Source organism: Heterocephalus glaber, unplaced genomic scaffold (assembly GCF_053883595.1).
Source record: "Heterocephalus glaber isolate CG9 unplaced genomic scaffold, H.glaber_assembly_v1.0 deba00001531, whole genome shotgun sequence".
Classification (NCBI taxonomy): Eukaryota; Metazoa; Chordata; class Mammalia; order Rodentia; family Bathyergidae; genus Heterocephalus; species Heterocephalus glaber.
In genome coordinates this window covers 14,587,641-14,611,451 of record NW_028258329.1, presented here as the reverse complement: position 1 = coordinate 14,611,451, position 23,811 = coordinate 14,587,641, and the positions used below count along the sequence as shown (strand labels likewise).

Here is a 23,811-nt window from a genome sequence, read left to right as displayed (position 1 = left end):
GTCACAATCACTCTGGGAAGCTGTTGTTTAATATCAACTAAGATGAAAACTTGCTCCATGATCCAGCAATTTCACAAAGCCATGCCTTTTCCAAAAGAAAAGGGTACCTATATCTATCAAATTCTCATAGCAGCTGTAGTCAGAACAGCTAATATCTGGAAGCATCCCACATGTCCACCCACAGGAGAAGGGATAAACAAATTGTGTTGTGTTCAGGCAATGAAGTACTTTGCAACAATAAAAAGGAGTGACCTACCAAAATATATGCAATGGTATGGATGGATCTCCCAGACATTACTTTGAGTAAAAGGAGCCGCACACAAGAGAGTACATATTGTATGATTCTATTCATGTAGAGTTTACAGATAGACAATACAAATTGATGCTGAAAAGGGCCCTAGTGATTTAACTTGGGGCATGAGTGGTATTACCTGGGAAGGGACATAAAGAAACCTCTGGATGTCAGAACCATTTACAATCTCAATCTAGATCTCGGCTAAGATACCACACACTGAGCAGAGTCTGTATGCTGTGTGCCCTGCCTGTATGTTGCAAACAACAGAGACATGCTTCCTACAGCTTCCAGTCTAACGAGGAACGCAGACATCAGACAGCTAACTTTAGTAATGTGTTGGGTGCCGTGGCAGAGGAAATAGCAGTGGCTCTAGGTACATGGAGCAGGAAGAACTTGGTATTCCAGGGATGCGAGCAGACTTCCTTGAAGAAGGGATGGCTCAGCTAAAACTGTGAGGCAGAGGAAGAGGAAATTCTGGGCAGAAGGAGCAGCATGTGCAAAGGCCTGGAAGTGGGTAGTGAGGCACATTTAAGGAGGTCACCGCTTGGTATGGCTGGAGATGCAGAAGGAGAGGCTGTGAGCGTCAGCTTTTTTTATTTTTTATTTTTTTGGAACTGGGGAATGAACCCAGGGCCTTCTCACTGAGCTACATCCCAGCCCTTACAAAAAAAGTTTTTTTTAAAAAAATTTAGAGACATGGTCTTACAAAGTCACTAAGTTGCACAGTTTAAGATGTCACACACTTGCAATCCCCCGGGGGGTGCACCCCACACCCTGTTTAAAGTCTGCTCTTTGGGAAGCCAGGGCATAGTTTCACGTAGGAAGTCAAGAGCAGACTTTTCCTGCTCTTAAAGAAACGACCCCAGGAGGCTGAGGAGGTGAAACCCTTGCGCGGGGGGCGGTGGCGGGGGGGGGGGGGAGTCGTCCAGGTGTGGAAGACTTGAGACAGGAAGAGGCCGGGAGCTGAGAGCAGCTCCGGGGTGCGGCGAAGAAGCTGGGAGGCGAAACGCGCTGGGTGAGGAAAGGGGAAGAGTCCTTTTGGCCCTACTGGGATGGAACGCAGTCGGGACCCAGAACAGGCCTGCAGAGTTCAGGGCTTTGGGCTGCATCTCTGAATTTCCGGTATCATTTCTTTGCTCCTTTTTTTTCCTCTTAAAAGGAACCTTATGCTCCTAAAAAGAGGCTTACAATACGGGGTGAGCCTGGGCAGTTTAATTTGCTGAAACCTTTTGAATGGCGTTGCGGGCGTTGGAAGGAGAGGGACCGAATGGAGATTTGTTGAAGGCGCCAGGTCCCAGTTTCCCTGCTGGCCTCACTGACCACGCAGGGCCTCTCAGTTACCGAGGGGTTAAGGACAGAGCACTCCACCGGAGTCCACTGCTAAGACACCTCGGGGACGGCGCAGGCGGAGGATCCCCCTCCCCAGGAGTTAGGGTCGGGTCCTCTGACACCGCCTGGTCTGCAGTCGGTGGAAGGGCTCGTGGCCCCGACAGCGACCCCTCGTCCTGGGCGGGGTGGGTGGAGAGCGCTGTGAAGATTAAACCCGGAGGACCACGAAGTTCCGCAGATCGGTAGGTCTGCCAATCCAGGGAGCTTGGAATCCCGCAGTTCCCGCTTCCCTCCAGCCACCCCAAACATCTCTCGATGAAGCTGAAGGGGATTTAGAAGCCCAGACCTGCCTGCAGCCCACACCTTTCACGCTCGGGTTGGGACGGATCCTGCAGAATAGAGGACCCGAGGCTCCCGCCCGGGGCGCTCGGAGGGGCGGGCGCGCTGCGTCTGGGCGCGTGGGGCGGCGTGGGCGCGGCCATGCAGGTGTGAGTGACGCCGCCGGGATCGCCGAGAACCGCAGAGCCCGAGCTGGCCGCGGGCTGCCGAGAAGGACGCTGCTCCGCCTGCGCCCGGACCCACGGCGGGCCCCCACCCAGGTAGGGGACGGCGGCGCGCGCTGCGGGCCGCGCAGACCCGGCCGGGGGGCACCGCTGAGCGGGGTTTGTAGGCACAAAAGCCCGGGCAGAGTCGGGGAAAGCGCGCAAAAAAGCAAGCACTTGCCGGCTGCCCGGGGCCGCGCGCTCCTCAAGGGCTGTTGTGAAACCGTGTGAACTGTTAGCTCCCTAAATACTTCTGCAACTTAGGCTTCCGACTCGTACAGCTCCGTTTCCCCGAGCTTCCTGAGCCACCGCTGTTAGTTTCAGCTCTGTTCCTGTTACACGGATTTTGTTGTCGTTGGGCTGTTCTGGAGATGAAAAGCGTGCCTCACACTGGGTGGCTCAGAGCTGGGGATCGTGTGTGTTTCTGGGTGTGGAAGGCGCCCTGCAGGGCGTGGGAGCCGTTTCTTAGGCACACGGAGGATTTGTTTATGGATGGGTTTTAGCACATGGAAAAGAACACGACTTGTTTTGCAGGGCTGGGCCAGCAAATGCGTTGAGCCAGGGAGGAGCGCTGCTCTTTCCGCAGACAGACGGGAGCTCTCTGCTGTCCAGGGCTCGTCAGGGCGTTGCAGCGCCTCCCGGGATCCAGAGGTCGAAGCTCTGTTTAAAGGTAACAGTGTCAGAGCCTTGGGCTTAGTAAGAGCAGCCGGGTGAGGCGGGGGTGGGACGCTGAGGGGGGCTGGGTGGTTTTCTAAGCCGGTGTGGAAGGTGAATGTGGGTCCTGGGGGTGCAGGGAGGGTGTACGGCGAGAGAGAATTAGGCATTGTAACCAGCTGGGGTGGTTCTAGTCCACTCGGTCTCTCCTGTGCTTCTGGTTCCTGCCTTTCCCCCAAGAGGTGCCTTGTCCTGTTTGGTCTAGTGGACGCAGTAGGTGCAGTGAGCTTCATTCTGAGTCAGCAGATTCTCCAGTATGGCCTAGTATGTGCCAGAGGGGGGATTGGTCCTGAGGGTGCAGAAGTGATGAAGTTCCTGCTCCCACAAGTTCACACCTGCTGGGGGGAAACACCTGTAGGAGGAAGTGTGACACATTCTGTGATGGTGGTGTGAAAATAGAACAGTGGTTGTAGAGAGAAGAGAACTGTTTAAAAAATGAAGTCCCTGCTGATTTCAGCACAGATGGGGTGGCTCTCCTGATCCCTTGGTCTGGGCTTGACCCACATCCTTTTGCCAGGCAGAGCTGGCGTCCACAGTATGTGACCACATCCCAGCAGACACAGGCTGGCACTAAGGGCAGGGCGCGCCCACTGCAGGTCAGCCTTTTCATTTGTATTTTTAATATTTTCAGTAGATGGTTTTCTTAAGTTCCAGGGCTATGAAGGTTTGAAACAGCACTTCACAGTGGCAGGGACTCTGGAAAATTCTGAGGGAGTTTCAGAGCAGATGAATTTCTGCTTCCTTCCTCTCAGGTCCCTGACCTGTCTGTTCTTGTCCCAGCCCAGTTCAAAAAGAAAATTCAGAATTAAGATCTTCCTAAGTGGGAGGAAGAAAGGAAAGCTAAAGCTGTTACCACCAATCTGCTCTGGGAGAGGAAAATCCAATCTCAAGGTTGTTACTTCCTGGACAGAAGCTGTGGCAGGTGATGCCAAATGATAGAACGGAGAGCTCTGGGGTTCTGCACATTTGCCAGAGCTGTGTGCTGTGTGCCCCTCAGTTGGAGAGCAGTCTGCTGCCCCACAGGGAGAATGGGCTTGGATGGGACGAGTCACCTGATCTGTAAACCAGTGACAACAGTAGGGATGTTCTGATAATTACATAAAAGATACTTATTTGCTGAATGATTGTCACATACTCATTGCCTGGTACAAAGTAGGTGCCTAAGAAATGGCAGCTCGTTCGTGTTCCTAGCACGTGTTAGGCACTGCTGTATGCATAAGGGGTACGGAATTGAACCAAATAAAGCCTCTACCCTCAAGGAGCTGAAGTTAACGTTGTGCATGTGTGTGTGTGTGTGTGTGTGTGTGTGTGTGTGTATGTGTATGTGTATGTGTGATAATTGACATACTAATAAATGCACACATAGCATATTAGCTAAGGAGACATTGTAATGCAGAAAAATAAAGTAGGGTAAGAGGCATGGGGATTGCTACCAGAGAGAGGAGTGGGGCTTGCTATTTATTATTTCTTTTTATGCAGCTTGGTTCGGGAAGGGTGCTGCTAAGTGATATTTGACCAGACTTGGAGAAAGTGAGGGAGGAAGCCAGACATTCTGGACAGAGCAAGAGCACCTGCCAATCCCAAGGTAGGAGAAGGGTCTGCTTATAAGAGACCCAGAGCCCAGGCCAAGGAGGCTGCGCTGAGTAAGTGAAGGGAGCACTGGTAAGAGTGGCAGTCAGAGAGACAACATAACAAGGTCATTGAGATAGTCTCTCTAATGATTTATGTTTGTCGCTAAGATATATGTACTGTATTCTTGCTTAAGGAATTGGCTGAGATGTGAAGCCCCATATTTAGAGGAAGCTTTGTTGATAGGCAGGACAGATACTTGTAGTCACTCCAGTTATATCTAACTGTACACAGGAGGCATTGGTCTCTGCAAGGCAGCAGGAACTAGGGAGATGGTGCGCCACAGTGGTCAGGTCTCCTTCACCCTGACTGAGGACCGTATTTGTGAGTGTTTTGCTTTCCCCAGTGAAAGAAAGGGTCATCGTTAGTGAATGGTCCAGTTGCTGTTGGCCTTGCTAGTTCTTATGCTTTTTTCTTGGAGAATGAGAAGAGTTTCCATGGTTATAGGAAGGTGCTGAGATCATCTGGAAATAGACTGACCTTCTAGGGACTGTGGAAGGCATTAAAATAATGCCACATGGCAAGTTTTTATGGGGCTTCCATCTTACAGCCTTAATATAAAGACTGGCCTTTGCTACTCCTTCCTTTGTGACTTCAGGCCTCCCAGGGAAGCACTGGTTTGGCACAGTGCAGTAGGGCTACTGCAGTGTGGTCCAGGGACAGAGTGGGGCTGGATACCTGAGAATCTTGTCGAAGTGTCTGGGAAATAGGATGTGGCTGACCTGGGTGCAGGTCAGGGTGTTTAGCTGGCTGTCCCCCAAGTCATGTCAGAGGGCAACATTTACTTCCGTGCATCTCTCGAATCCAAGCTCTGGTCTTACTCTCTCTGAAACCTGGTCTGCTCTCTGGGCTACACCCCAGTGACTCCGTACACCTACAGGGCAGCCTGTTGCTTTGCAATGGCTGAGACACCATGTGGCATGGCTAGCGTATTTTATTCCTGCAGATTCCAGGCCATGAGAATCAAACCACAAGGAGGAGGGTCCCTGATGGACATTTATTCAGAGCAAAGCAGCTTAGCAGCCTCACGCACACAAGGGTTGATCCTGTCAGTGCAGCAATAGAACAAGCCACCCCCAAGCTTAGTGGCCTAAAGCTGTAAGCATTGAAGAATTCTCCCATGTGTGAGGAGCGGCAGTCTCCCATGCCAGTTGGGTAGCTAAACAGTTGTGCTCGGTTGATCTCAGCTGTGCTTGCTCACGTGGTTTGGCTCTGCTGATGGAGGATGAGGCTGGCTGCTTTAGGATGGCCTGAGCTGGGATGACTTGGCCCTGCTCCATGGCATCCCCCATCCTAAGGCTAACCCAGCATGTTCCCATGGTAATGGCAGAGGGCCAGGAGAAAGGGGAAGTTTGCATAGTGTCTTGGGGCCTAAGCTTATAACGGAGCTCACCATCACTTCGTCCTGTTTGTCCCCAAAAGAAAGACGCCAGGCAGCCCTGAGGGAAAGGGCAAAAACAGAGTCTACTTCTTGCTGAGAAGAGCTACATAGTCACTTGTAAAAAGCATGGATATAGATAGTGGAAAAACTGGGGATATTTTTTGCATCTATAATAAAGACCTTGCTATTTAAAGTTCCCTTGGCTCAGTCTCCTTTTTTCCTGAACTCTGCTTGAAAAGGTTACGCCTGTAGTCACCTGCTCTGTTTTCCTGGGTGCTTATCTATAGACATATATATCTTAGAGAGCCATTCATTCAGCTAATATTTTTTTGAGTGTTCTCTATGTGCCAGGCATGCTATAGGAAGGGGATAACAGGACAAAAAACCCAAACCGACCAGCCACCCAACCAGCCAACCAGCCAACTATTCCCCCACCTACCAAGATCCTATCTTGTGAAGCATTCATTCCAGTTGGGGAGACAAATTATATATAAAGAAATCAGTAAATGTGCAATGTATCAGGTGATGGAGGAACATCAATAAAGTAAAGGAGGTTGAGTGAGTGTGCGAGGGGAAGACAAGGTAAAGGATGGGTTTATAAGATGGTGGGGGAGACATGAAGGAAATGAAAGAGTGAGGCAGGTGGATAACTTGGGGAAGACCTTTCTAGGTAGAAAGAACAGTGAGTGCAAAGGCCTTGCGGCAGGAGTATTGGTGCATTCCAGGAGCAGTAAGAAGCCTCACGTTAGAGGAACCAAATGGAACAGGGTGACCATGGCAGAAGATGAGATCTGAAAAGTAGTAGGGAGCAAGGTAATACAGGAAGTTTGGGTGGACTTTTACTTTGAGAGGGGTGGGAACCTGCTGGAGAGTTTTGAGGCCAGGGTGCCCTTGTCTGATTTATGTTTTACAATGATCACTTGAGCTTTAGAGCTTCGAATAGACTCAGGTGTATGTGTTGGGGGAGGGTTGAACACAGGGAGATCTGCCAGGAGGCTACTGCAGTGATCCAGGTGAAAGATGTTGGTGGTCTGGCCCAGGTGGGAGAGGGTTGAGATGGGAAGAAATTGCTAAATCCTGAATATGGGCAACGATAGAGTTAGATCTAGTAGAGAAAGATAGGAGGCAAGGCTGACTCCATATTTTGACTTGAGCAGTTGGATGGAGTAGTCCTTCACTCAGGTGAAGAAGGAGCTATTTTGGGTTTAATTGGACACCCAATGAGAGCTGTTTGGTAGTTGTATGTAAGAGTGTAGAGTCCAGGGATGAGTCCAAGTTTGAATAGTATGTTATTTATTTGTCCCTTCAATGAGCCAAGTCATTCTTATATCACCAGTGCTCAGAATATTGTGTAGCACCAAGTATGTGCTCAATGAATGCTGACAGAATGAGTGAATGGAAGAATTTAGTTACCAGAGGTGACTGCAAGTCTTTACTTTGGTGGATCTTGAAATCTAAGTTCCCGAAGTCATTCGCTTTCTTCCCAAGTCTCACAGGAACCTTGTTGTGAATCTTGTGGAATAAAAACAGATTTTGAATGTGAAGGCTCCAACTTATGCCTTATAAAAAGCAACGTGTGGTGACAAGAAAGAGGAACACGTGGAAACTAAAAAGTAGCTCATGCTTTCAAAAAAGGAGAAAGGATCCTCTAAAGAGAAGTGGCTGAAATTCAGGGGTGTGATGTTCTTGGGTTATTATTGTACTGCTTTTAATTTAAGATGAACTAGAAGCAAGAAGGAGTTGTGAAAAGGGGAGAAATTTATTTAAATCAGTTTACGCTGAGTGAAAGAGTGTCAGCAGCTTGCTTGAAAAATCCCACTTCTCCAGTATCTTGCATAATATGATGCTGTTTTTGAGGAGAGAAATAGGCAGCAATCTTGTACGGCTGGGATGACTTCAGACCCTGACTGTGGGTGCTGCTCACTTACTCCCATGTTGTGGCTGACTACATGCGAGTGAGTTTTGTTTGCAGTGAAATTTGGGGTGAGGGCTCACACACATGTTCACACAAAACCACTTTCAAACCAGAAAAAGCAGATACTGCAATAGAGTTTTTTCTCCTTCCTTCCTTCCTTGCTTCTTTCTTTCTCTCTCCCTCCCTCTTTCTTTCTCTCTCTCTCCCTTCCTTCCTTCCTCTCTCTTCCTTCCTTCCATCCTCTCTCTCTCTTGCTCTTTCTTTTCTTTCTTTCTTTCTTTCTTTCTTTCTTTCTTTCTTTCTTTCTTTCTTTCTTTCTTTCTTTCTTTTTTTGTGGTACTTGGGATCAAACCCATGGGCACTCTACCACTGGGCTGCATCCCTAGTCTTTTTAAAAACAGGGTCTTGCTAAGTTGCTCAGGTGGGATTTGAACTGACTTGGCCTCTCAAAGTGCCAGCATTACAGGAGTATGTCACCATACCCGAATTTGAAAGTGGTTGTGTGTGTGTGTGTGTGTGATGAAGCAAAAGAATTGGAGCCTTCTATGGTTTGGATTTGGTTTGAGTTTGTCCTCCCAAGGTTCATATGCTCGGTCCCGAGCATGGCAGTGTTGAGGTGGTAGAAACTTTTAAAGGTGTGGCCCGGTGCAAGATAATTAGCTCACAGGAGGTCATTAATCATCCTCAAAAGGAATGAATGCTGGTCTTATGGAATGAGTTAGTGCTCACGAGACAGAATGTTATAAAGTGAGGCTTTCTGCACATGTCTGGTTCCCTTCCTGCTTCTCTTCTATGTGGTGATGTAGCCAAGGAGTCCTCACCAGAGAGGAGCAGATGGGTCACTTGATCTTGGCCTCTCTGCCTCCAAAATTGTAGCTGAAATCAACCTCTTGTACAAAGTACCCAGCCTGAGGTATTTTGTTATAGCAGCAGAAAGTGGAAAGATACGAAGCCCAGAAGGAAATATGAGAAAGAGACGGAAAGATGGCCTTTATGTTTATGTGTGAGTCCTAGCCCTGACCATAAGGAGAATAGGCTAGAGGAATGGGCTTTGGAACCAGGCAGAACTGAGTTGGAACTCAATCTATTATTTTCTAGCTGTGTTAATGTGAGCAAGTTATTTAATTTTTTTTGGCGCTTTGGTTGCTTCAGTTATTAAGTGATAATAGGTGCGATGATGATGATGATGATGATGATGATGATGATGATGATGATGACGGAGACAAGATTAACACCCAAGTGCTCTGCAGCTCCCTTCATATTCCTGGACTTGGAAATACATTGGTCTGAATGTTGATTAAAGGATTACCATGCCCGCCAAGAGACTTAAAGATTCTATGAGGGGAGAATTGAGAACCTAACATTTAACATTGGCAGTGCAGTTTAGAAGAGTATTTGCACAAGGCCCATGATGTCCAAATTAGACAAGTGGATAATAATGGACCTTATGGAACAAAGATTTTCAACATGACTCAAAGGGAAAAATCATCTCTTATTTTCTGTGGTAAACCAACCCCCTTAGCTCAGTTCTTCAGTGTCCCATAGTTTGTTGGAATTCCATGATGAAAATTTCTGAGTCACTTGGAGTATGCACACACAGCTTTCCTATCAGATTTCTCTGGGCACTGGTGCCACAAAATCTGCCCTGTGATCTCCTACCGGGAGACTCCATTTCTTCCTATGTCAGGAACACAGTAGGTATGCAATATGTATAGTCCTGTATTTATTGGATATGTAAATGTGTAAATACTGCCGTGCTTTCTTGATGGAGGCTCTTCGTGGTTGTTCCTTAGGAGCTGGGGCAAGAAATGAGAGTGTAAATAGTAGTGATGAGCCAGGTCTTCAGTACCCAGTAGGTACTTAGCAGTTTATGCCCTGTGCTTTTGCTGCCATTCTGGCCTCTTCTGGATCAAGGGTCATATACTCAGCTTTTCCCCTGGATTTCCAGATAAACCATGAGCAAAGTCCTGACCACAATGTCCAGATTCAGGACACGGCCCACAGAGAGCACTCACTAGGAGGCAGGCAGCGTTCTAGGCAAATTAACTCCTGTCTTCTTCCCCATAGCCCTACAGAGCGTAATTCGATCATCAGTTGCACTTCATTGATCAGGAAACGAAGGCTCAGGGCTTTTAAATGACTTGGGTGAGGTCTTCTGTTAGTAAGAAGCAGGGGCAGCTAAGAACCTGGGCAGACTGGCTCTGAGACTCTTTGACCTGCACCATTTCAAAGAATCACAAAAAGCCAGAATTACCTCAAGAAACCAGGAACTGACAGAAAGTGAAATCCACCATGAGGCACCTTCCTTGTCTATAGGAACAACTTAAAGGAGGGGAGGTTTATTTTGGCTCATATTTCAGTCCATAGTCAGTTGGTTCCAAGGTAGGACAGCATGACAGAGGGGCATGGCAGAGGAAAAGCTGCCCACCTTCTGGCAATCAGGAAGCAGAGAGCAAAGGGAGGAGCAGGGGAGGGAGATGCACCCTTCTAGGCCACCACCCCAGTGTCCAACTAGGCCCTCTATCCTGACAGCACATTTAGCTGTAAACTCATCCATGGACTGATCCACTGATGAATGTAGTGCTCCTACTATCCAGTTGCCCCCGAAAGTTCTGCTTATGAGTGTGTGAAGCTTTGGAGGACAACTAGATATAAACCTTAACAAGGTGTATGAGGGAGGGAAGAGCTCAGGAGCCACTGAGATACACAGAGAAGTTGATTGTCTCAGTTCCTCAGAGTGGCCCTGCGAGCGCGAGACAGCCACTGGCCTGGATGTCAGCTGTAAGCCTTGGCTGTGAGTGACTGGAGTGGGTGTTTGACTTGGTCATGGTCATAGATAACTTCCGGTCAGAGAAACGGCAGCCTTGGAAAGGGTGATCAATAACTTGGTGACGCTCTAAGGCACAGAAAGACCCAAGACAGTGTGGAAAACATTTGAGAAGAAAAAGAAGCCCTTTGACTGTAGCTGCCCAGCACAAATGGAGCAGAAACTTCTGGGTTTTTTTTGAAATAGATGAGAGAGAGAGAGAGAGAGCGCCAGGTAAATAGCATTAGGACTGTTTCTCAAGCAGGTATCTGAATGATATGTTTCCGCCCATAACTGCTCATGACTTATTAATTAAGGAATCCCCTCTGCTAGACATTTTGGGTTTATTAAAACCATATTACAGATAATCCAGAAAATTGAGAGAAGGAAAACCTACGTATAATCCTCACTGTCCATGTGAGCATTTTGAATTATTTTCTTTATTTAGAAATGTGAGACCTAACTAACTCCATTTTAAAGTTTGACTCCATCTTAAATATAAGACAGTAAAATGGCCTTGACATAAATTCCACTTCACTGAAGTCAACTATTCCGCTAGTCTCCTTTGTGCCCATAAACTAATGATAAAATGTCCTTGCTGTGGGACAACAGATTAAAAAAAGACACAGCTCCTAACTCAATCCTCTGTCTGCCCAGAAAACATATGCTCCTGGGCCCATTATCTGTAGAACATTCTGTCAAAGTGCTGATTGTTCCTTTTTCCCATAAACTCTACATGTAGCCACCCCTCAACCCCCCATGCTTGCTAAATATCAACCAATCATGTAACTGCTAAATGGAACATCCCCAAACCTTGCGTTAGCCACAATAAAAACCCTGCTGATTTGGAATTCGGGGCTCTCAATCCTGATCCGCTGCGTCGGTGACGATTGAGTGCCCCTGCTCGAGCGTGAATAAACGACCCTCGTGTGTTTACATCGGAATCAGCTCCTTGATGGTCTTTGGGGACTTCGCGATCTGGGCACAACAGAAATAACCACACTAAGTATGAATTTGGTAGCTGTGCATCAAAATCTTTTCTTCCTCTTCCTGGGCTCGCAGACTACATCTCCCAGCTGCCCTTGCGGGTGGGTGTGGCCATTTAACATCCACAGTGCGCTGAGCTGAGCTAGGGTGTGAGGGCCATAAAACCCCTGTGCACGTAAGGTGCCTCCAGACTGCGTGGTGCTGTCTCTAGTGCTAGAAATAAACTACTGGGATTAAACTGTTGACATCTTGGAGTTTGCTACAGTGGTTAGTTTACCGTCCTCAACTCAGAGCCTGAAATTTCAGTGAGCAGAGAAGAACAGAGCTTTCCATTTCTTTCAATGCAGAGAAGCACAGGGCTGAGCATCTAGTGTTTTCCTGTGATGACTCTTCCAGGAGCACATGCCCTCTTCGGAGGCAGAAGCTCAATATTTTCCCTTTCTTTCTCCTGTTGTTTCTGACTGCTATAAAATGACAGGAATATCTTCTGGCATCCTGTAATCTTGGAAAGCAGGAGGCTCACTCTAATACAGGTTGTAACATCTCCAACAGATCCTTTAACTTCTCAGAGTCTTAGTTTCCTCATATGTGAAATGATCATTGTAAGATCTGCTTTCTGGAGTCCGTAAGGGGCATTAAAGGAGATAATGGTGGCCAAGGGCATAGGACATGACACATGATAGGTGTTTTCCCACTGGTTTGAGTGCTCCCTAAGAGCTAAGACTCTTGTGGCTCAGGTATCTAACATAGTCCCTGGCACATAGGTGCTCAGTGGTTGGTTATTTAGCAAACATAGAAAGCCTTAAAGAAATTTGCATATTTCAAAGGAGTAGCAATGGACCCTGGATTGGAGAACTATATAAGAACTATATAAGAAAGGCAGTAGAGGAACATGGAGAAGTTCCCGGCCATGTAACATCTTAACCTGGAGGTGCTGGAGGGTTAATCTGCTGGTTTACCATGAGTGTTAGAGAACCAGAATGTGCGGGAGAAGGTGGGGACATGTTAACGTGAGTGTTTGGGGTTGCTCTATATTTGGATGATGACTCTCGTGTCTGAGGTTAATCCTCTTTGTCGGAGTCATCCACCCAAAAGGGATTAACTGCTTTGCACTCCAGGCTTCATTGGCCTGACAATATGAGCTTTGCATTTTGAAGGCCCAGGGATTTGAGGGGTCAATTTCTATTGACCCAGCACATGAGGCTCCTTTGTGGTCATTTAATCCCAGCCCCTTAATGGTATGGAGAGAGAAGGAGACTCCCAGAGTAGAGGTGTTTTATTTCTTGTGGTAGGTTTGGGATCAGAATCTCTGTTTCTGGCTTGGAGTTCTCTGCTCTGCTCTGTGCTGGTCTCCAGTGAAGGAGTCAGGAAAAGGGCCTTTGCTAAAAGAGGAGGAAGATTTGTGTATGAATGTGAATTCTGTACTGGGTTCTAGGACACCCCCAGTCTGTCTGTGCAGAGTCCAGCCTTAGTGTTTGGGAATCATCCTGAAGGGGCCATATTCTGGCTTTGTGTGCTCAGCTCAAGATTCAGATTCTAGGAGGCGAGAACTCTTCCCAAGCCAGCTGGGGTCCATTCCCCTACCCATGGGAGGGCCCCGTAATGGTGAATCCCAAGATTATATGTAGTGAGGGGAGGGAAGTTCCTTAAGGAAAATCAGGGAGATTTTAATGAAAGAAGGTGAATTTCTACCACACACACTTGAGCTGGCTTCTCTTGCTGAAATATAAAGATCACATGTTAGCTTTGTGAGTGACTGTTGAAGACTTTGAAAATCTGGCTACTTTTTCGTCTGCCTTTCCTTTTCTGAGGCATTTGGATTTTCACTCCTTGTTTGGATTTTAAGAATTAAAATACACAAAATTCAAAGACAGACATGTCTCCCTTAAATCCCTTTTACATCTGCGGGTTTATTCAATAAATGTTTATTGATTGTCCCTTGTAGTAGGCATTGGTGTTGGCATGAGGCATGGAAGACAGGATCTCTGCTCTCAGAAGGGAAATAGTCTTGCAATTTATAAGGAAGCCCTTTGTATGTATATAAATCACACATACACATATATGTAAATCTGCATACATAATTTTCATCATGTACTTTAGAATTCCTGGCTTATTTTTAATGTGGAGACCTATTAGGTCATTGATGCTCTTGAGGAATACTAACTTGGTCCAAGTAAAGGGTGCCTCTGTGAATCCCAAGGGTGAGTTGTTTTGCTAAAGCCAATGACTTTGCATTCTCCCTGTGCATAGAACATCTTGGGAGCTGAAGAATAGAAAACCCGTCTCAGAATCAAATTGCCTGCTACTCTGTTCCTCTGAGGCTGGGAAGGAGTGGGAGGCCTTCATTTGTGCTGCTTCTGTTTTCAGGCTGTGAATGAGAACTGGCACTGCAAGATGCTTTGTTGTCGTGTGGTGGTGTTTGAACACGGGACAGCATATTGCTCCGCTATTATCAACTTATTTGTATAATCCTAGCAGCTGGCAATGGTGTAATGGTTTTAAGAGAAAAAGCCTGGAGATATTTGCTTAGAGTGAATAAAAATAGGCAGAGAATGAGGTGTGCTGGCCACCCCATGCAGAGCGATTATGACTGCACTTCATGATGACAGGATTGATCCTTGGTTAGAATTCCCCATGGGACTTCCCCTCCCCAGAGTTCAGAGAAGGGTCAGACATTCTAGAAGGAAAGGCTGTTTCATCCTCTTTGCAGGCACTGTCAGAGCTAGAAAAGTTGCCTCAGCTCCTGGGATCTGGTCAGGCCTGTACTGATCAGGAGCTCCTAAGCAGTGATTGTGGCTTTGGGTCCAAGGTTAGTAACAGAGCACAGACTTGAATAGCCAAAGCCAACTTCTTTTGCTTCTTCTTCTGCTCTTTTGTTTCATGGTGGTTAGGATATAGGCTCTGGAGTCAGAGTGAAGTTTGTTTTCTTCACTAATTGTACTTCAATCCTCTGTACCTCGGTTTTCTTGCCTATAAAACAAGGATAATATTAAAGAATGCTTTGTCTCATGTAGTTGATAAGGGGAGTGGCTCAGCAAAATGTTGAACATATACTAAGTGTAGTAGTCAGCTTTTACTGTATGGTAATAATGCTGCTTAACAAACATCCCCAGCTATCTCAGTGGCTCTTACAGCAATCATTATTTATATCACTTATGAGTTTAGCAGTCAACTGGGGTGGTTTTCCTTTGTGTTTCAGGTCGAGTTCAGATTTACTTCACATGTCTCTCATCTGGGTACCTGGATGCTACTCGCAGCTACCAGGGACATAGTTTTCTCATGGCAAATGATAGGAAAAATGTGAGGGAAGCCAAACTGTTAGGAGGTTTAAAGCTTCTGCACTTGTCATATTTGTTAATATTTCATTGGCCAAAACAAATTACATGACCAAACCCTAACCTGCATCAATGACATAGGAAAGGATATGCTTCTCGCAGTAGCAAGATATTGCATAATTTATGCAAATGATATTTATATTAGGAGGGAGAAGAATTAGGAATAAAATTTAACCTACTAAAGCGAGTTACCTTTTACAGGACGTTGAGTGAGACTTTTCTCTTGCCTCCAAGTGAGTATTTGGAGTTGCAAAGCAGGAAATAAGAAGTCTTAAATACTCTGATTTTTAAACCACTGGGGTCCTTCATGCCTTTCTAAGAGATATCACAGCTGGCCTTGGTGCCCCTGGCTCGGAGTCCCAGGTCTCTGTAAACATAGAGATGGAAAGAGAAGGCAGAATCTTTGGAATCTCAGCTTATAGCAAGTATTTGCTTGCAGTGACACAGTTTGCTTCCCACAAAGCCAAGTGAAAGGCCTCCGGGAGACTCTTCTGGAGGCTGGGAGGCTGATAATGCTGGCAAGAAGAGAGACAGAGCCTCTGGATCCCTGGCTGGGTGTTTACTGCTCTGTAATACTAAAGACGGGAGTGAACCATGCGGAAGAGCTCCTCAGAGGCCACAAGTCCCCTTTGACTTTGGGCCATGTGCAGTCATAAGAGTCTACCTCTGGTCTGGAGATTTTGGGAGGCAGCAGGCTTGATGGAGAGCCTGTGTCAGCAGGGAAAGATGGGTGATGGCACAGTGCTAAGGAAGTAGAGGATATTTTTCTATTGCATTTGAAAGGGGCTTGCGAGCTTGCAGGAGATGCCACAGGAAAAAGCCTGCTACTCAGCAATAGCTGAGTCAGAAGAGGGGAAAATCTGCCTGGAGAAGTGGCCAGGTGCATGGACAGCTGGGGGTCTGAAGCAGTCCCTTTCTGAGAGGCTCCTCCTTGCTGAAGAGCACCAAGGTGAGGCCGACACTGTCCCCGGGAAAGTATACACATGAAGGGCCCTGTCCATACCACAGCAATGCCAGGGAGGGACATATCCCTATCACAGTCAGAATTTTTGTTGCTGTTGTTATTGTTGTTCTATCCATGTTCCGGTTTGAATGAACACAATTAATCTACCTCCTTCTCCACCTCTGGCTCCCCTTCACAGCTCCTTCCCTCCTCCCTCCAACTCTGTTTGGAATCATACACTGTGTTATACTCTGGCTAATGAGTTCACTCTGCACAAAAGGCAGCCCTGGGGGTGTGGGCATGCTGGCTGATCCGCTTGAGGCTCCAGGCTTTTATTCTTAATCCACAGCTTCTGTCTGGCCTGCAGCAGATGGAATCCTTTGCAGAATGCCTGGCCAGTTGTTCCACTTTTCAGAATAAGGTGGAGTCCAAAAACACAGAGAGAAAAATGCAGGCAGAGGACCCAGCTTTTCAAACAGCAGAGGGTTGACATTTCTGAGGGAACAAGATTTTCCCAGTGGTAAGAGCTATCTTTTAACAGATAAATCTTTCCCCAATTTGACAGTCTTTCAGCTTTCAAGGAGAGATTAAATGGCTAAAGTGGACGAGCAAAGAATTTAAGATGTAACTAATGTAGTCTGTCATTTGAGCTGGAACTAGGGGAAGGAATTGGTTTGTTTTCATGCTTAGGCCTGGGCTCTTTGGTGACCTGACTAAATTTAGTGACGAACCCGACTCCGGGCTCTGATTGTTATAAACTTAAATTATATCCCTATTGTGATTTGTTCTCAATCTTTTGTTTGCAAAAATTGGTGAATAATCAAAGTTTTCATCCAGCTAATTGGTTTCCTTGTGCTCAAGATTATTTTTTCCTGATTAGAAAAGTGATACTTGCGATAGAGAAAGATTCAGATAAAAGGAAAACTTATAAAGCTCTTTGCTCACATGGCTAACTTGCTTTCCAGAAAAGTTGTTCTAATTTACCCTGCAGCTAGCAAAGGATGAGTGCCCCCACCATGCATCCTTGCTTGGAGTGGGTGTAATTGTTAAAAGGAAAATCAAACATTGTCAGTTTGTTAGATGAGAGAACATCTTATTTAACTCTTCATTTGTCTGATTGCTGATGAGACTGAGTACTTTTGTTTATTGACTGATTGTACTTCCACTTCTAACCATGTTTTTTTCCCATTTTTCCTTTTTTTTTTTGTTTGGTACTGGGGATCAAACTCAGGTCCTCGTGTTTGCGAGGCAGGCAGGGAAACCACTGAGCTAAATCTCCAGCCCTTTTTCCATATTTTATGTTCATTTTAAAAGCGAGTGTTAGTGTCTTTTATATGTCAGTAATTGCTCTGTGTATATTGAGGAGATTCAGTCAGTGATTGTCCTAATTATTGCCAATATTTTTCCAATGTGTTTGACTTTAACTTTGTATTTCTATGGTCTTCTTGCCATTTAAAGGTCTAGTTTTAATATATGTTCATATTACTAATACAAATGATATATTTATATTACTAATATGAACTAATTATTAGTTCTGTTAAAATCTCCTTTTTCTTGTATAGAACGTTCTTATCTTAAAATCGGGAAAGTATTCACTGAAAAGTTTTGATTATTTTAAATTATTTTATTAAATATTTATTAAATTTTTTTCAGTACTGGGATTGAATCCAGGATGTTTACACTGAGCTACATCCCTGGTCCTTTTTTATTTTTTATTTTTAGTTTTGAAACCAAGTCTTGCTAAGTTTCTGCTTTGCTCAGACTGGGGTTGAACTTATGGTCCTCTTGCCTTGGCCTCCCGCATTGCTGGGATTATGAGGGTGTGCCACCATGCCTGGCTAATTTTTTAAATTTTATGTGTGATCTTTTAATCTGTTTGTGCTTTATTATAACCTAGTGTTGAGGTAAGGATCTATATTTTAGTTCATTTTAGCTATTGTTAATTAGTTTTTTCAGTACCATTTAGCGAATAGTTCTCCTTTCTCCAATGAATTGGAAAGCTATTTGTATAATTTTGTACCATTTATGTGTCTCCTGTGTCCAAACTAGTCACATATAAAGCTTTATATTTGAAAAATGATAAAAAAAACCCCAATAGCAATGAACCTTATTGAGCACTTACTATGTATTAGTTCTTTAATTTCAATATTTCATTTAATCCTCCCAATTTACCCAGGACAATTCAAGTACTAGTGGTTGGCAGAGCTGGGTACACATTCCAGACTTTCTGATTCTGAAATCTGAGCTATAAAACTGCAATTTCTCCTCTCTCTTTTTTTTTTTGGTATCGGGCATCGAGCTCGGGACCTTGCACTTGCGAGGCAGGCGGCAGTCTCCTCTCTCTTAAGAGCCCTGCAAACTGTCTCCCGTGGATTAGAGTGAGAGGGAGTCTAACGTATGACCATAGGAAATTTTGCTCTTATGTCGGTAGCTTATTTTGTTCTTTTCTCTTTGAAGCACAAAAGTGCTGGGATTGGTCCCTGCCAACCCAGAAGCGGTGGCTGCTGAGGACCTCTGAGGAGATGCTGTGGAGACACTGTCCCTGTGCATGCCTGTTCTGTCCCCCTTGACCCCAACAGTGAGGATGACTGCTTGGGAGTCAGCATTATGGATTTAGAGTCAAAGTTTTCACCACACTAGGCAAGTTTTTATGTACTACTTTGGTTCTCAACCCTGGCTATACATAGAATAAGAGGAGGAGATTATTAAACCTTCCTAAACCTCATGAGAATGCTTAATCCAGACTCTCGGGACTTGGGTGGGAAATTGCATTTTTTTTTTTTTTTTTTTTTTTTTTGGTACCGGGGATTGAACTTGGGACCTTGCACTTGTGAGGCAGGTGCTGGAACCACTGAGCTAAATCCCCGGCCCAGGGAAATTGCATTTTTAAAATAAGCTAGTCCTGTGATCCTAATGTGCAGCTGAGACACAGTAATATAGGAAATCTTCAATTATGATTTCTGTTTCTACTGCTTTTGCTTTGTCTCTGGAGTCAATCATAATTCTTGTTTTGTTTTTGTTTTTTGGTACCAGGGATCGAACTCTGGTCTTTGCACTTGTGCAGCAGGTGGCGAAACCACTGAGCCAAATCCCTGGCCCATCACCCATAATTCTTATAGAATCTTGCTTCTTTGTCTTTCATATTCTGTCATATTTTTTGCTTTTAAAAATATATTTCTCTTTACCTTCTGAAGATGGCCTCAGAAGTTGGACAAAACTAAACAGGGTACCCACAAAGTGGAAGGGAAGAAAGAAGTGTTAGCTTAGAGAAGAAAGCATAGAAGATCTGAACATCAGCTCTCCTTAGTCACATGAGTTCTCATCCCAGTTGGGGAATCGGTTGCTCTCTGTCACCACCTTCCCTTCTGTGCTTATGCAGAAAAGTATTTCTGTGTTCTGCATTCCTAATCGGAAAATCCGAATTTCCAGATACTGCAAATCTGAGACTTTTGAACTCCAAAGTGATGTCACAAACCGAAGATCCACATCTGACCTCACGTGTGACAGGTCACAGTCAAAAAGCAGGGGCACTAAAAATAATTTATAGAGGTACCATCAGGCTGTGTAAGGTGTACAGGAAACAGAGAATTTTGCATTTAGACTTGGATCCCTTCCCTAAGATACCTCATTATGTACAGTGATACCTCAGTTCACAAACTTAATTTGTTCTACAATTCTGGAAAAGATGGCCATGTGTGTGTGAGTGTGGGAAAGATGGCCATGGTTGTGTTTGTCACTCAGTGCGTAGTTTGCAAACAAGAACAAAATTTTGCCAAGTGCTTCTGTTGGCAGGTGAAATTGCTTACAAATAAAAGTGTTCGTGAATGAAGGTACCACTGTATGTGCAAATATTCCAGAATCTGAAAATAATCTGAAATCTGAAACACTTCTGGTCCCAAGCATTTTGGTTAGGGCCACTTAAATTGTATCTGTATTAACAATATATATATATATATATATATATGTATATACATATGTATGTATATATGTATATATGTATATACACATATATATGTATATACATATATATATATTTTTTTTCTTTTTTGGTATCTGGAATCGAACTCAGGTGCTTGTGCTTTCAAGGCAGGCGGTGGAACCACTGAGCTAAATCCTCGGCCCCTATTAACAATATTTTTAAAAGAAGTGCTTGCCTGTTGATTCCAGGAGTCTGACCCAATGACTATTCTCCCACAGTATCTCCCATTTGGTAAACATCACTGTTTCCTGTTAACGTGCTGAGTTTGTCCTATGAATCCAGGGTGTGTGGATACAGATAAAATGAGCACAGGAGCCAGCTTCCAACATGTCCTCCCCTCCATCAGGAGTTAAGTCATGCTGTGCATTAATGGGGTCCCCAACATCCTCCCTGGGGCCCAGTCTGGAAAGCTTGGGCCCCTATGGTTGATAGCCCTGCCCAAGTCATCTTTAACCACTCAGCTTTCTCCTGCTGAGACGCCTCCCCCATCCGGTGCCATTTGGACACCACTCACTGCCTCCTCTTCTCTGCCAGTACGTGCTGCAGAGCAGCTCCCCAGCTCTGGGTCCTTCTCCATCCTTTGTGCTGCCAGTGTAGGCCAGTTCTCTCTATGTGACTTAACAAAATTTCATGTTTTAGTTAAGATGCTTTGCACCTGGGGCTCATTTTCTCCAACCTTTTGTCTGTTCTTAATCCTCGATTTTCTAAGTCATCTGTGAAATAAGAGCCTGAACCACCTGGAGACATTATGTCAAGTGAAACAAGCCAGGCCCAGAAAGACAAATACCACACTGCAACTAAACCTAAATACTGAGGTTGTAGTTTAGAAATATCAACTCATACATTAATATCTTTAGTCTTAAAAGAAAAACACAATAACATGCGTGCCATAGTTCGCGACTACTACCATAGAGTCAGCATTAGGTATTCCAAAATAACCAAGAGTGGAGATGCGGTTTGTTCATGGATTAAATAGTCCCTGTGTACAGTGTGTCATCTGTGGGACACAAATGGGGGGTCCAGGGTCTGCATTCGCTCTAGGCCAGTTATTTGTCTACTGTTCTGAAGAGTAGATCTCATCTGCTCTGTACAACAGATTTGTGCAAGGAAGGGAGTGTTATTCCTGCTGGACAGAGAAGCTAAGTCTCTTTCTACACAGTGGGTGGTAGAGCTGTGATCCAGGTCTTGGGACTCCTTGCTCTGTGTGGAACAAATCTTCACTGAGGGTCTCCAGAGATAAGCAAGGAGGGACTAATGGACAAAGTATGGATTTGGTGGTTTGGAAAAACTAGAAGTGATCTCCAGGAGGAATAATCCTGGCTCTGAGCACTTTGGTCTGTGTCCCCTGCATGCCAATCTATAAATTCATCTCTTTCTAAAAAGTCACCCAGGTTGTGCTGGGGGCGGGGGCCTTGCAGAGGGGGACAGAGAAAATGGAGTTCATTGCATTGCCTTGGATGTTACCTGATTGCAAGGTGTTTAGAGGGATGCTGTAAAGCCTCCCAGAAATATTTTGTCCATGTAATCCTGTTGTGCTCCTTTCTGGGAAAATTATCCTGGGGTTAACAGCAAGGTGGGTGGACATGTTTTAGCTTGCAGCTACTGGTTTGCTATTCTTTTCTTGCCACATTCATTAAGTTATCAAAGTTCTATTAAGATTTAAATGAAAATTTCCAGCCTCATGGTCCATCTGTTCACGCTATTTATTCCCCAGGGAAGTCACGATTCTGTCATTTGCGATTTTACAGTTTTTCATCTCTGCGGTGAGTGGTGTTTCCTCTGTGAGGCTGCGACGCACGACTTCCCAGGGGGACTCTTGGGGGGATCTTGAGAAACCCTCCACCGAGTGTGAGGGACAGCTGCCAAGCCCAGGCGAGGAGTCTGTGCGAGATCTCTGCAGAACAGAGTTTTAGGTCCCGAGGGAACAGGGACTTCTTGTATGTTGCACTTCAACTTTTTGCTCTCCAAAGATGCAGGGAAGGAAACCAGAATTTTGCCTGCTAGGCAAGCACTCTCCCATCGAGCTGCATTGCCAGGCCAAATATTCATTATTGAAAAGGGGCTTCTTTTGCTGTGGCTTCCATAACAGAAAACCAGTGAGCAGGAGGGTTAAACAATAGCAGTTAATTTTCTCACCAGATCTATCCTCGTGTCTTCACATGGTCTTCCTTCTGTATCCTTGCATCCTAATCGCCTCTTCTTATCACGGCGGTCATAGATCAGCCTCATTTTACCTTAATTACCTCTTTAAAGACCTCCATCTCCTAATACAATCACACATTGGCTTCTGGGGTCCTGGGGGTTCCGAATCTAGCACATGAACTTTGAGGAAACTCAGGTCATAGCAGGGAGTGAGCGTGAGAGCAAAAATGCAGGTTAAGTTTCTGCTCTATGCCAGATGCTGTACTCTGGGCTTCACTTATGTTTTGTTATCATTGGAAACATCTTACAGCTTACATCTACACATCCAACCGTGACCCCGGCCCACCTCTGTGTGGTTCCCACTGTGCTGTCAGTACAAGGGGCGAGGCCTCCCTAAACTTGGAAGTTGGAGATCAGGCAATAAGAAGCAAAGTGAGAAAAGGAAGTCACCGTAAAGAGGAAAGGATTCCCTGCTTCCTCTACTTGGACATGACTACACTGAGTATACTAGTAACACTAATGGCAATAATAATAATACCAGTTGACATTTCCAAGTGCTTACTTGGCTAGGCCTATGATCTAAGTGCTTTAAATATATTACTTTCTTTTTTCAGTACTGGGGATGGAACCTGAAAGTGCTCTACCACTGAGCTACACCCCCAGCCCTTTATTTATTTATTTTTAATCTGTGAGACTGGGTCTCCTTAAGTTACCCAGGCAAGACTTGAACTTGGAACTCTCCTGCCTCAGCCTCCCTTGGGTCTTGGATTACAGCCATGCACCACTATGCTTGGGTTAGGTTACTCACTTAATAGTCTGAACTCAAAAGAAAGATACATCTAACCCACTCAAAAAGTTGGTCAGCCAAGCCTGTTCAGAAAAAAGACCCCAGAAGGCAATCTTGATGACAACATTCTAAATGCTGCCCAAGAAAGAGAACATTCTCGAGAAGAAGGTCAGATATGAGGGTTCCCTTGGCAAAGCAGTGCCTTCTGTGGGCACAGCAGGGGGCTTAGAGCTGGAGACTTGTCAGGGTGGCTCAACTCTCTCCCTTTTCTCCAGTGGTCCTCATCATCCTTCCGAATATGGGTTGAGTTCCCGTGTTGGCGTGATTAGGGTAGAAGAGGTCCTGGTCATGCCAAGATGAGGATTCTGTTTTGCATGTAGATCTGTCCTTGAAAATAGCTAGAGTGACATTCCGGCTGCTGTCGCCATGAGGAATGCTTGGGTCATGGGAGTGGGACCTGTGGTTCCAGGGCTGATGAGCCACATCTCCATGCCTGACTTGGGGTGAACAGTAGGCCTTAGCCTGGGCTCTTGGATTTGTTCACTGTGGATACTGTAACAAATGACCCCAAATGGCACAGATGTTTTTTACATTTCTGGAGATCAAAGGTCTAAAGTGGGTCTTGCTGGGTTAAGAGCAAGGTGTCAGCAGGGCTGTATTCGTTTGGAGACTTTAAGGGGAATCTGGCTCTTTGGCTTGTCCTTCTTGAAGTCACCTGGATGCCTACTCTTGCGGGTCTTTTTTCTCCACTGTAAAAGCCAAGGTCTTAGTGTCTCCAAGCTTCTTTCCCACTCAGACCCTCCTGCCTCCATCTTTCACTTATAAGGACCCTTGGGATTGGTCACACTGGGCTCTCGCTATCTCGATATCTTTAACTTAATCATGTCTGCGAAATAACTTTGCTGTAGAAGGCAAATATTCACAGGTTCTTGGGTTAAGATGTGGATCTACCTAGGGAGTTGTTATTCTGTCTGTCATCACTACTTGCTTATATCAGCCTCATTGTAAAAAGTTTCAGTGGCTAAAA

The 23,811-nt window shown here is 45.4% G+C and overlaps 1 protein-coding gene across 5 annotated transcripts in view; it reads left to right on the top strand.

Annotated features, from left to right (window-relative positions):
- Positions 1-2,076: 2,076 nt before the first annotated feature.
- Positions 2,077-23,811, top strand: part of Sv2b (synaptic vesicle glycoprotein 2B) — a 190,797-nt gene continuing 169,062 nt past the window's right edge. Inside the window, exons 1-3 of one of the 5 annotated variants that reach the window (XM_004852724.4) lie at positions 2,128-2,223; positions 2,701-2,836; positions 4,360-4,465. The gene's annotated coding sequence lies outside the window, so the exon portion shown is untranslated. Of the gene's footprint in view, positions 2,224-2,700; positions 2,837-4,359; positions 4,466-23,811 lie in introns of all 5 variants that reach the window. The other 4 variants (XM_021264784.2, XM_087188357.1, XM_004852727.4 and 1 more) reach the window with 4 other exon arrangements.